This window comes from Bubalus bubalis, chromosome 23, assembly GCF_019923935.1.
Source record: "Bubalus bubalis isolate 160015118507 breed Murrah chromosome 23, NDDB_SH_1, whole genome shotgun sequence".
NCBI classification, from domain to species: domain Eukaryota; kingdom Metazoa; phylum Chordata; class Mammalia; order Artiodactyla; family Bovidae; genus Bubalus; species Bubalus bubalis.
This window is the reverse complement of record NC_059179.1, coordinates 44,392,690-44,404,829: the sequence shown is the minus strand read 5'-3', so window position 1 is coordinate 44,404,829 and position 12,140 is coordinate 44,392,690. Positions and strand designations below refer to the sequence as shown.

Below are 12,140 nucleotides of genomic sequence, written 5' to 3'. Positions count from 1 at the left end.
GACGCTACCAGGTTTGAGGACTTGGAAAGGAATGGAGTTAGTAGACTGGGTGAAACTCACTGTTTCTGCAGTTGGCTAGGTTTTGGTTTCATTTTAATTTATTCACTTAACAGTAACTTGTCTCAGTTACAGTTTTGATACTGAATTGCCGATCTGTAGTTTTTTTTTTTTCCCCTTCTCCCCCTCTCATTTTTCTCAGCTAGGGACAGCTAGATAAACTGAAAACAGCTACTTGTCCCAGTTTATAGGCCCATGTTAGTGGGAGAAGGTTTGGGTCTTAAGTTCAGGCTTGGTAACCCTTGACCCAGTGTCTGTGCTTGGCAAGGGCCGGGATCCTGCCAGCCATGGTCCAGACCGAGGAGCCAGCTCCCAGGGTGCTGCTGCAGCCCAGAAAATGAAAGGCACGGGGCAGGCCTGCTGCTTTCTCCAAGTGCTCCCCTCCAGAGAACAAGGCGGTTCCAATAATTGTACCCAAGGACTTCGTTTCCCCTGAGAAGTGATTATTGCAATGCAATCATTTTAACATAGAAAGCAAGTTTTAAATAAAAGCTTGCAGCATAGCTGCTGCAGAAGTGGGCTTGAATGTCCTCAGGCTAGCGGGACAAGTAGAGCATTCCACTGTTTTGATTGATGATGATGTTTTTAGTCAGTTTCTCCCTCCTGTTTTCAGCTCAGGGTAAGTTGCATGTAGCAGTAGCATTTTTGGAAGTTCGTAAAATTCTTGGAGGAAACAGAGCTTTAAGATACCGTATTGTAATCATGGCTGCTGCACTTAATTGGCGTTTTATGGGAGAAAGCCCTGTGGTTACCTCTTAGGCTCTTTCCCACCACGCCTTTTCGCCTTTATTCCCCTGTTGATTCCTTCACTCTTGCCCAGCCCCTCCAACTCCCCCGTTCTCTGGGAGCCTAGTGAGCTGGGTGTCCTTTAAATGGGTCCAGGGAGCAGGCGCCTGACCCGTGATGGAAGCTCAGGAAAGGCCAGCCAGCTTTCCTCCCCCTGCGGGAGGCTGGAGAGGAAAAGAGCCTGGCGTAAACTCTGGGAGCTGACGGCAGAGGACGCTCCGGAGCAACTTGGTGTACCTTTGCGTTGCTCTTTGAGAAAGCACACCCTTCTTTCCCCACCGCTGGATGCCGCGGGCGCTCAAGACTGTGCCTCGGACCCACTGTTGGGTTGTTACGTTGATGTTTTACCCAGGCAGTGTGACTTTTTTTTTGGATTGCATAAAGTGTGTGGAAAACTTTGTTCTTGCCCTTAAAAAAAAAAAAAAAAAGACTGAAATAAGCAAATACTCAGGTCAGCACAACTCCCATCATTACCACCACTTCACACACCTCTCTGATGTGTAATAAAAGAAACCTGGGGGCATAATTTGTTATGTAATACGCTGATAATACAAATTTCAGTTTTCGATGGAAACCAGATGTGGAGGGGCTCTAATTGATCCAGCCAGGGGGACACTTTAATAGATTCACTAGCCCTTGTAAACCCCAGAGGTGATTTTTTTTTGGGGGGGCGGGGACTTGAGAGGAGAATCCCAAACCCGGGACTTGTTCGAGGTTTTTGCCTCTCAGCTTCTCATCTTGCTGCAGCTGTCCTTTTTGTCAGACTCTTCCTCTCTTGAAAGAACCGGTTTGTTGCCAGCATGAAGCACATGGCTGGGTCTGGCAGGGCTCTGCTTGGCTTAACTCTGCTGGGCTTCACTCTCCTCCTCGCCTGGTCCAGCTGCCGGCCTGCCCTCCACCCTCCACAGCAGAGCCGGGACGGGGGACTTGGGTGCTGTGAGGAATGCTGACTGGTTTCCCCCAGCTCTTTTCTGCAATGTCTGATCATCCAGGGAGAGTTGCTGTTTAAACTTGCCCAACGAACAAACTTTCCAAAATCATCGACTCTCCTTCTCTGATTAATTTCTGTGTTTGTTTCCTGCCTAACTTTATGAGGGTTCTTTCTACACGACTGAGTCACCTTTATTATGGCCCAAGGTCGGGGACTGCACTGTAATATCTGACCCCACTAACAGTAGTTTCATTGCCTGCCGGGGATGTGAACTTTGGAAACAAACCCAGAGGCTTAGATACGCTGATGTGCCCGGAGACTCGCTTAGAAAATTTTTGTTTTAGCTCAGTTTACATTAACATGATTAATGACCCCAGCCACTGAAAAGTCTATATTCAAAAGCAATTTTACCGTTCCCGAGGGTTCTTCTTACGGCGAAGTAATTTTCTTGGCCAAACAACTTTGTTGTAAGGTAACTTCTTCTTTGATGTTTAATCCAAACCTCCTGTGCACACGGTTTTGGATCAAGGTTTGGGCTTCGAAAATTGCGGGTTGTGGTTTTGGTGGTGCCGGTCTTAACCCTCCCGAACTCTGATCGGGAGGCACCCGGGTTCTTGTCTCAGGAAAGTTCTCTGAGATCCGGAGCATCAGCAGAGAGGGGAGGAAACCTTCCAGAGGAAACTTGGCTTCGGGGTGTCCTGGAGGAGGGATACAAGAGGCTGGAGCGGAGGACAAGCTTTTTCTTTTTCTTTTCCCCTTTGCAGCGATTGAGGATACTTGAGCGTTTTCAAAAAACAGAGACGTCTTTGCTGCAGCTGCCTCCTGCTCCTCCTCCTGCTGCTTTTTCCTCATCTTCTTCCCTTTTTTTTTTTTTGTTAAGTGTGGGTTGATTGAGAGGGGAAATGCTGATGGGTGTGTCTGAAAGCAGCCTTAGGAACCCAAGAAAATAAAAACACATTTGAAGGACTCTGGAAGATTTTGCATTTCAAAGGGTCTACCTTGTAGAATTTCACATCACGTCAGGGAGAAGTGTGACGGGCACCCCGCTTCTTTATGATTCTCCTCTCCTGCTGCGGGGTTGGGGGGGGGGGGGGTTGCTGCACGGGACGCTGCTTTTAGCAGAGGGGAGGGGGACAGCCTGGCCAGACTGTGCAGGAATATCTCACAGCACCGCCCCCCCCCCCCCCCCCATAGGCAGCTGTAGTCCCTAGAGGGACTTTTTCTATCCGGCTCCCCGCTCAGGAGGTGAAAGCAAATCATGTTGGTAAAAAGCCCATTTGACCCCAGAACGCAGGACCAGGCCAACTCCTGGCTGTTCTGACTCTCCCATGAAACAAAGAAACAGATTCTCCTCCTGCGATGATATAATGGGGTTCCCAAGATGCAGGCCTGTACAAAAGTTGGGTGCAGTGGGATTTAGCTGAAATGGGGGTGGGCTATTTCAGAAATAATAGCAGTGCCCACTGGTTGTGGAGGCTCACCCTTGCCAGGGGCTTTGCATCCACTGTCTCTCAACTCTCAAAGCAGTCCTGCAGTTACAGCTGAAGAAACTGAGGCTGAGGGCGGTGCCAGGACACAACAGCTGGAAGACTGAGCAGCTGGGGGCTCTGTTTCATTCTCTCTGGCTCCACAAGCCTGCCTGCTCTCCATACACCGTGTTCATAAGATGCGGAGGCACCGAGTTCTGTTTTATCTCAAAGCATAAATTTTGTTTAGTCTTGTTAACACCACAGGGAAACTTAGAAATTTTAACTGCCTCTTTCCCTTGCCCCTCTGTTTTCCGCAGTCTTTTTTTTTTTCTTCCCCTTTTAAAGGAATGATTGAATTCTATTGCTGTATCTGCAGTGGGACCAAAGGCAGTGCTTCAGTTGGGAAGACTGAAATGTTTCGCTTTGTCTTTACAAAAGACAGATTCACAGGAAAATATGATTATTCCTAGTGACCTTCTGGGGGAAATGGGAAATAAATCTGGCAGCCCATTAGAAGCATCACCATGTATGCAGATCCCATTTTGCCTTCAAAGAGATTGTTAAAAGGATTTCCAGCATTTATCTCCCCCCCCTTTTTTCTTTTTTTTTTTTTTGTAGCTGAGTGAGATGTTTCAGAGTAAATCATTTTGTGGTACTTGCCACCCCAGGTTTGCACAATATGATGTTCTGTTTACATGCCCAAAGTAATCAAATAACTGAATACAGTTGTCCATCCTCCAGTGTGTGGGCACTTGGTATGCCCCAGCCAGGACTGGGCAGAGGCCCTGCGTTCTGTCTCAGACAGATGGCTCTTTGCAGGTTGATCCTGGTTTGTGTGTGGGGGTGGAGGCGGTGGGTGGGGGGAAGGCAGAGTGAAGACGCCCATCTCCAGCAAGGGCTGCCTGGCTGGGTCTTCTGGCTTTTGTGCTCCTCAGGGGTTTGTGGGAGAGGCCTGGGACCCCTCCATTGACTGAGTGTTTAGCATCCACAGAGGTGGTCCTCAACCTTGGCTGCATGTTAGAATCACCTGGGGAGGTTTAAAAAAAAAGTCTGGATGCCCAGACAGCATCTCGGACCAGTTACATCAGAATCTTGGAGAGAAGGGGTGGGACTCAGCGTTGATATTTTTAAAGCTTCTGAGTTGATTCCGTTGTGCATCTAAGACTGAGGCATGAGGACTGGAATAGACTCTGCGTATACCTCTCTCTCCTTCGTAGGGGATTAGGGGCCTTCCTGTTCAGGAGTGGAATAAACCTATTGGAATTTTCCACTGCTGCCGCCATGTCTCAGCGAAGGAGAATCTGAGCGGTACCCACCCCTGGGCCCAGTGCCTGCTGCAGGCATCGTCCAGGTAGTTCCTGTTTCGGCCTGGCCAGGTGCTCGCTGCCCCTCACAGGATTTGGTACAGCCCCTCTGAGCCACCTCCTTTCTGGAATGAAGAGGGCAGGTTTTATTCGGTCTGTTGTCACGTAGGCCCCGCATTCCTTCTGGAGGTTGGGCACATGGTGTCTGTGTGGGGCTCAGGCGGGAGGAAGCAATTTTGTCCATCGGTGATTCTCAGAGAGCTGCTGGGCCTTTTCATCTTGGTTTGCAGTGAGTGTCATACTGACAGCCACCCAAGGGTACCTGACTGCCGGGAACCTGTCCTTCTACATACTTGAGATCACGTTTTTCGTAGAGTTCCATTTCGGGTGAGCAGGGGCTGGGAGAGCAGGAGCTGCTGTGGCCCGCTGATGGGATCTTACAGAAGGTGAATCCCACCGCCAGAGATGGGGTGACTTTTCGCCTGGTCACATGGGCCGGTGCACAGAGAGACCAGAATCTGTGTCCCCGCCCTCCCCCTGTCCCTGGGTCCCCTACTCGAGTGCTGCCTCCTCTCCGGTGAGACTTTAGGACACTGTCTTGCTCGTGAGACAGCGTGCTGTGCAGTCCAGACCCACAGGCAGCATGGTCCTCATCCAGTGCTCTTTAGCCTGGTGAAACATGCCCTCCAACACCCTCAGTTGGCTTGGACCGTCCATCCCAGATTTCACTTCCTCCCCAGCGTGGGGGCAGCAGGCCTCTCTTTGGTCGTTGAGAGTACAGGGTTACTAAGTCCGCCATTGTCAACTGGGAAAACTGAGACCCGAGGGGAAGTGCTGAAACCTCGGGCTTGATCAAAAGGCCTTTGGTTGCTTTGGCAAAGGTTTGTCCATCTGCTCTTCTGGGCGCCGGAGGTGGCGCATAAATAAGGGCTCTTTTTCCTTCACTAGGAGTTGGGTTCGGGCCTAATGAGGTGGTCAGGCATGGGGGGGAGGTTTGTTCTTCCTGCCTTCATTTAGCAGACACTGATTGGACACCTGCCGGGCGTCCCTCGCAGAGCTGGCCACTTTTCTTCATTCGTTCACTGAGTCCTCAGCACAGCCTGTGGCTGAGGGACTCGCTCCGTCCCTTGCTGAAAACGCCACTGCTTAGAGAAATGACTTGGCCTTGGGTTTGAGGGACAGTGACCTCCCAGCTCTTCGTGATGGCCTCCATCCTGTCCCTGCCACCAGGCTCCCTTTTGGCCCAGTGGCTGCCCCCGGGGCAGCAGAGATGCGCTTCCTGCCATAAGCAGGGGGCATCGTCCGGGGAGATGGCCCCTGGCGGTTAGAGATTGGGCACTGAGCTGCCACCTCTAGGAGGGGGCCAGGTGGCCACGTGCCAGGGCCTGCCGCGGGGCCCGGGGAGCAGGGTCTGCCCAGGCCTGTGTCCCTGCAGTTGGAGCAGTTCCCCCGGGGGGAGGCGGTGGCTCGCCCTGAGAGGCCACCCTCCTTCCCGCCACCCTCTGGCTCAAGTGCTCTGACGGCCCGGTTGGGAGAGGCCTGCGCTGCGCCTGGAATTCCCCTTGCTCTGGCCTTCATGTTGGCCCGGGGCCTGGGAGTGCAGGGAGGTCCCGGGTGCCGCCTGCAAGCTGCCTCTCTGCCGGTTTGGAGGTGGAAGGACACAGGTCTCCACGGCCAGCCGCCTCTGCACTCAGGATGCGGGGGTGGGGCTGGGGTCTGTGGTTCTGAGACTCCAGGCAGGGTCTGGGATGCAGGGGGCCCTCTGTGGCATGGTCCTGGGGGCCCCCTCCTCCCGAAGGCCTGGGGACAGTCAGACGATGGGATTCCCCAGGGGAGGGTGGCGGGCCCGTGTCGGCTCACTTGCTGGATATGGTTGGCTGTGTGACCCCTGTGGCCTCGGGTCTCTCCTCTCGCCCGCCCTGCCTCCCAGTGCTTTCAGGGTTGGGTGGGGGCCTGTCCAGGAAGCCCCCCGGTGAAGGGTGTGGTGCTGCCCGGGGACGTGAGCTGGACTGGGTGGGCAGAAGTTCTGCCAGCCAGAGAACTACAGAGGAACTTGGGCAGGGAGGAGGGGAAACCCAAGGGCAGTTTTCAGCTCTGGCATCAGTGCCCGGGGTTTGAATCCTAGGTGTGCCCTCTGCTGACCGGTTGCTCTTAGGCAGGACTGCCTTTGCTGCCTGGGTTCCCTTGTCTGGAGTGTGGCCAGGCCTGGGTTGGGGGAAACTGAGGGAAACCATGGTTGGGGACACTCGGAGCCCAGTGTACGTTGGGGTGCAGCCCGTGGCAGGCACGTGCTCTTGGTGGGACCGGTGAGGGGAAGGACTGAGGTGACTGGTCCCTATGGCCAGTGGGTGACTGGACGAGGGACAGAGCCGTGGGGACTTGACTTGGAGCTGGACCTGGCTGGCCAGGTGAGGCTGGGTCAGGTAGAGAGCCTTTCTTCACTTCCAGTCTCCCTTGGCGGGCGTCTTGTGATTTAGGGGAAGAAGGGTGAAAGCCCACGTTAACGACCTGGTTTGCAGTGTGTCTCTCAGCTAAGATGGGCGAAATCTTTTGAGCTTTTTTGCTTGGGAAGCAAAATCTCCTGTTTACCAAAGGTGATTGAATTCGGTCCCGAGCATGGAACACTGGATGTGTGTCATGGTGTGGCCCCGTTATCTTGCCTCCACCCTCACCACCGTCTGGGAAGGAATTCTGTGGCCACTTCCTGGCCGCGCCCCTCTGAGGACTGAGGGTGGCAGGTCCTTCACTGTCTTTAAGGTTCTTCGCAGACTCGCCATTGCTGATGTCTTTATTTTGCCCCTCTTTTCAACTTGCTGAGCTGCCTTTCATAACTGCCCATGTCCTCTTGGGTCAGGTTATGTGGCTGGAGCTGGGGCGTTTGCTGAGGCATGTTTCACCAACTCCTGGGGTGCGAGTCCACTGCCTCCAGAACCCCTCTGCCCGCGCCCCTGCCCCCCAGCTGCCCCTGGTTTCTCCAGCAGCAAGAGCTCATCTAAGCTCATCAGAGCTTTTCAAACGAGTCCGTGACTGGGATGATGGAAGGGAGGGCCGTCCCCTTCCCAGGGAGTGGGTAGGCCAGTGGTCCCTGGCGGTCTCCATTCCCCACTTCTTATTTTCATGTTCATCTTTCTGCTTTTCTGGCCATGCTGCGCGGCCTGTGGGATCTTCATTTCCCACCCAGGGATTGAACCTGCGCTGCCCACAGAGGAAGCATGGCGTCTTAACCCCTGGACTTCCAGGGAAGTCCTCCTGGTGTCTCCCGAGTGTCCCCTCATCAGCCCCAGCCTGGTCCTCCTGTGGGGCTCGCAGGGTGGACAGTCTTGGCCCGAGAGGTCGCTGCTCTGCTTTGGACAGCTTTGGGGAGACCCTTTCCTGGGGAGACCTTCCTGGGGAGACCCTCTCCTTTGGGGAGCTTTGGGGAGACCCATTCCTGCAGGGGTGCACAGACTAATCACTGAGTCTGGGCGGCTGCCCCAACTCCGCCCCTGCCCTCAGTCTGGCTTGGGTGGCTGGGGCTGGCTTTAGAGAGCTCTCCCCGTAGAGGACCCACTGAGGTGGCTGGCCTGGGGTGGCCTCGACACAGACCCTTTTCCTGGACGTCACGAAGCTCAGTGACCAAGGGGCAGTGTGAAGGGGGTGACCAGGACATCCGGGCTGCCTCCGCCCTTGCTGGATGCGACAGAGCCCATCATCCTTGCCCTGTGTGCCTCTTCAGATGTATGGCTCCTTCTCTGGTGACCACAGAACACTCTGCATGCTGGTTCCTACCCCCCCCCCCCCATTCCCAGCGCAGTCCTGTTCAGTCAGTGGCTAGGAAGCGCCTACGGTATGTGTCAGCATCTCTGAAGAATCCTGAGTTGAGTGACCCTAATCCCTGCCTTTGAGGAACTTGTGGACTTGAGCCGCAGTCAGACTGCACTTGTGTTCATGCACTTCCCACCACGTGCCTGGGGCAGTGTAGTGGACATGTGGGTCCATGGGGCATTGGTGAGCCCCCAGTCCCGTGGGAGTCACAGGGGGTTCATTTAAACCGAGCCCTAGGGAGCAGGGCTCAGCAGGAGGCTTGAGGAAGGAGGGGTTTGGACGGATGCAGACTGGGTGGGGGCCGTGAAGGAGGCATTCTAGAACAGGGAGCAGGGAGCGCAGAGGCGTGGCGGCTGGAGACCACCCCCTCGTGGTGGAGGATGACCTAGGCTCGAGGGTGGGAAGCGCACCGCTGTGCCCGCAGCTCAGCCGTGAGTCAGGATGGTGCGGGTGCCGGACGGAGGAGTCCGGACTTTATCCTGGTGGGCCGGAAGCTGGGGGCACTTGCTGATGCTTCTGTCTCTGAGAGGCTTGGTGCTTGTGGAGCTTCACTGTGGAGTGGGGTTGGAGCAGACACCTGGGAGACCACAGAGTGACCCAGGAGAGAAGGCAGGGATGAGGGTCAAAAGAGGTAGTGGTTGGTTAGTCGGACACTTGCTGGAAGCTGGCGAGGAGGCAACTGGGAGGAGGAGATGGGAACAGCCTGCTCCTTACCAGGGGCCCCCTTCTGGGAAGACTGCTCAGGGGTCCCATCCTTTTGACCTCTGAGTGACCTTCTGGGAGAGCCCAAGACTAGCCCCCTACACAGGGAATTATCACCAAGTGGCACCTACTTGGCCGTAGGCATGTGGTTTGTGTTGATTTTAGTTGCAGCTCTTGCTTTCAGTGGGAGCATTTGGGATTCCCAAGACCTTCCAGAGTTCCTTGCCTGCACCTGTACTGGAACTAAAGGAATCAAAATGAACAAAGCCTTTTGGCATTGCATGAGCTGGAAAAGTCTGATTCAGGGTAAACCTGCTTTTTTTTTTTTTCTTTTCCCCTTAAAGGAGAAGAAAGTAACCACATTGGTGTGATGGAAAAAAGGAGTCTGGGTGCCCTTTGGGTTCTGCTATAGCGTGTTCTCGCTGGTGATCTCAAAGGGTGGGGAGTTGCTGACACAAACACGCGAGAATGTTCTGCACGGGTCACCTGGTGTCTGGCGCTCCTGTGAACTCCACACCCTCAGATGCCAGCCAGGATTCCAGGCCTTGGTGGCTGTGTGGCATGTGACTCAGGCCCAGAGAACGAGAACGAAGGAGAATAGTGAATCTCTAAGGCTGGGCCCTTCAGCAGCCCATCTCGGCTTTCAGGGTGTGTTTTCCAAGCCTCGTGGGGGGTTTTGTACATCAGCATTTAGTCTCCAGGAGGGAAGTTAAGTAAGCTGGCTGCTCCTGTTCATCTGATTCCCAGGGCAGTTAGCAAACCGCCCTCACCTGTTAGAAAGAAAAGTAAGAGAGTGGTCAGACCTGGTGAAGGCTGAAAGGGACCCAAAAGGTGAGCTGCAGAGCAGAGGGGAAGAGCCATCCCTGTCAGGCACCTGGACTGCCGGCTGAGGCATGTAGGGGGTGGCCTGTCCGCAGGTGATTGGGTTCTAATTTGCTTAAACGGAAAGTGTCAGATTTTTAAACCTTTTGTAAGATTCAGGCATGTCCTCGAGGGCTGCAGAAAAGACCCCAGGACATCTCTGCTCTTGGTCGTGGCCCGGAGCTCTCAGCTCAGCCTCTGAAGAACAGGGCCAGCCTGGCACAGGCTCTGGGTCGGCCCGAGGGCCCCTGGCCTGATGGTACCCTTCTCAGCTTTGAAGCGCGGATGCCCGGCCAGCCCTTCGCCTGCACCTGCTAGAGAAAGAGCAGGCTGGCCGCTTCTGCCTGGGGTCTGGGTGGATCTGTGGGGAGACCAGGTGAGGTCACGGGAGGCGGTGGGGTAGACTGTATGGTCTGCAGAGCTCAAGACGTTTACTGTCCGGCCTATTACAGAAAAAAAAAACAACAAGCTGACCCACTGCCTGTATGGATGGGTCTGTATACCAAACCTGTGCTGTTCAGCGTGGTAGCTGCTTAAAGTTTTTTCCAGCTTTATTGAGGGATAATTGGCACAATTATGATTGTTTAAATTTAAAACAGTAGAATTAAGAATTCAGTTCTTCACCTGCAGTAACGACTCATCACGTGCTCAGTAGCTACGTGCGGTTCCTCACTGTCATGTTGGAAGGCGCAGATATAAAACTTAGCCCAATGGCACAGAACGTTCTAGGGGCAGAAGTGTGCTAAACCTAGTCTCTCGTGCGTGTGTTAAATTGTGTCTGACTCTTGCAACCCCATGGACTGTATCCTGCCAGGCTCCTCTGTCCATGGGATTCTCCAGGCAAGAATACTGGAGTGGGGTTGCCATTTCCTTCTCCTGGGGATCTTCCGGACCCAGGGATCAAACCTGAGTCTCCTACGTCTCCTGTGTTGGGAGGTGGATTCTTTACCCCTGAGCCACCCGGGAAGCCCAGACCGTCTCCCAGTGTGTGAGGGAACCGGAAGTATGGAGGAGGCACTTCAGGGAAAGAAAGGACACAGGCTTCCCTGGCCCTAAAACACAGGGTGCAGAGTGAGTTCGTTGACTCAGAGGTGATGGAGAAATGTGTGATGCGAGAGGGGGGCCTCGGCCTGGAGTGGAGAAGCTGCCCCCAGACCTTCCTTCTCTGTGACTGTGGGCAAGCCCCTCACCATGCAGACCACGGTGCCCAACTCCAGGTGACCAGTAGCTACGCGAGGACCCCCTCAGCCCTGCCTCTCCAGCCTGTGACCCCAGCTCCTCTACCCCCGACTCCTGGCTCACCTGGGCTGGTGGCCACGTCAGCTCTGCTGTGCCCAGCACTTCCCCCCGCTGGTGTGTGTGTGTGTGCACATGCAGGTGTACACACACGCTGGGCTGTGTGGAAGTCCACAGAAATCCCCCCTTGCCTGTGTTCCGATCGCACTCTGCTCCAGACCACCTGGACCCGATGGGTCGTATCACTGTTCCTCCTGGGCTGGGCTGGGCACGTTTTTGTTTTGATAGAATGGCCATGTTTTCCATGGGCAACAGATGAGGAACTACTCTATTCATTTAGAATGGTGGCTTCTGTGTAGCATGAGGAAGGAAGAGACGTTCCAGACCCTGCCACTAGCCAGCGTCACGTGGCTTTCTCCTTAAAATGCCGTCAGCTGCAGCGCTGGGGCAGTCTGTTGACTAGCTGGGAGCTGGCTGAACTGTAGCTCTTGTCTTGCTTGATTCCCACATTTGCTGACTCCCAGTCTCTTTGGAAGCTAGTTAGGGGTAGAGTCATTCCGAGGTGGGGCAGCAAATGTGGGGAACATGGATGTGAGTTCTGTGCGTGGGGCCCGACTGAAAATGCATCGCTGCTGGAACTGCCTCCCCACATTGCTGGACGCTGGTGGACTCTGAAGGTGGAGAGACGCCGCGGGGTTGTTTTCCGCTGAGCTGTCCCGGTCTGGGGTTCACTGCCTTCACGAGATGGTGCATTTTGTCAGGAGTCCGGTCCACTTGTGCCCTTGGGAATGGCTGGGCCTGTCCACGTTGGGTTTCCATGAGTCCAGTCTGCTCGCATCACCCAGCTTAGACAGTGCCCACTCCCTTTGCGTCAGGATGAAAACATCTCCAAAATGCAAGCCTGAGATATCAGGAGGAGTTTCCCGGACTTTGGGCAAGAGTGCAAAAGGGAGGAAACCAGATAAGCCTGGTGCATTTAGCCACAGAGTT

The 12,140-nt window shown here is 54.4% G+C and overlaps 1 protein-coding gene and 1 long non-coding RNA gene across 3 annotated transcripts in view; one reads left to right on the top strand and one right to left on the bottom strand.

The window, feature by feature from the left end:
- The window catches only part of FAM53B (family with sequence similarity 53 member B), a 113,418-nt gene that overhangs the window by 1,795 nt on the left and 99,483 nt on the right, over positions 1 to 12,140 (top strand). The gene's annotated exons all lie outside the window — the stretch shown is intronic.
- On the bottom strand, positions 8,789 to 9,660 carry LOC123331306. Its single transcript, XR_006547854.1, has 3 exons — positions 9,540 to 9,660; positions 9,185 to 9,296; positions 8,789 to 8,928 (listed from the first exon to the last, which is right to left on the bottom strand). It is a non-coding gene; the product is annotated as an uncharacterized LOC123331306 (long non-coding RNA).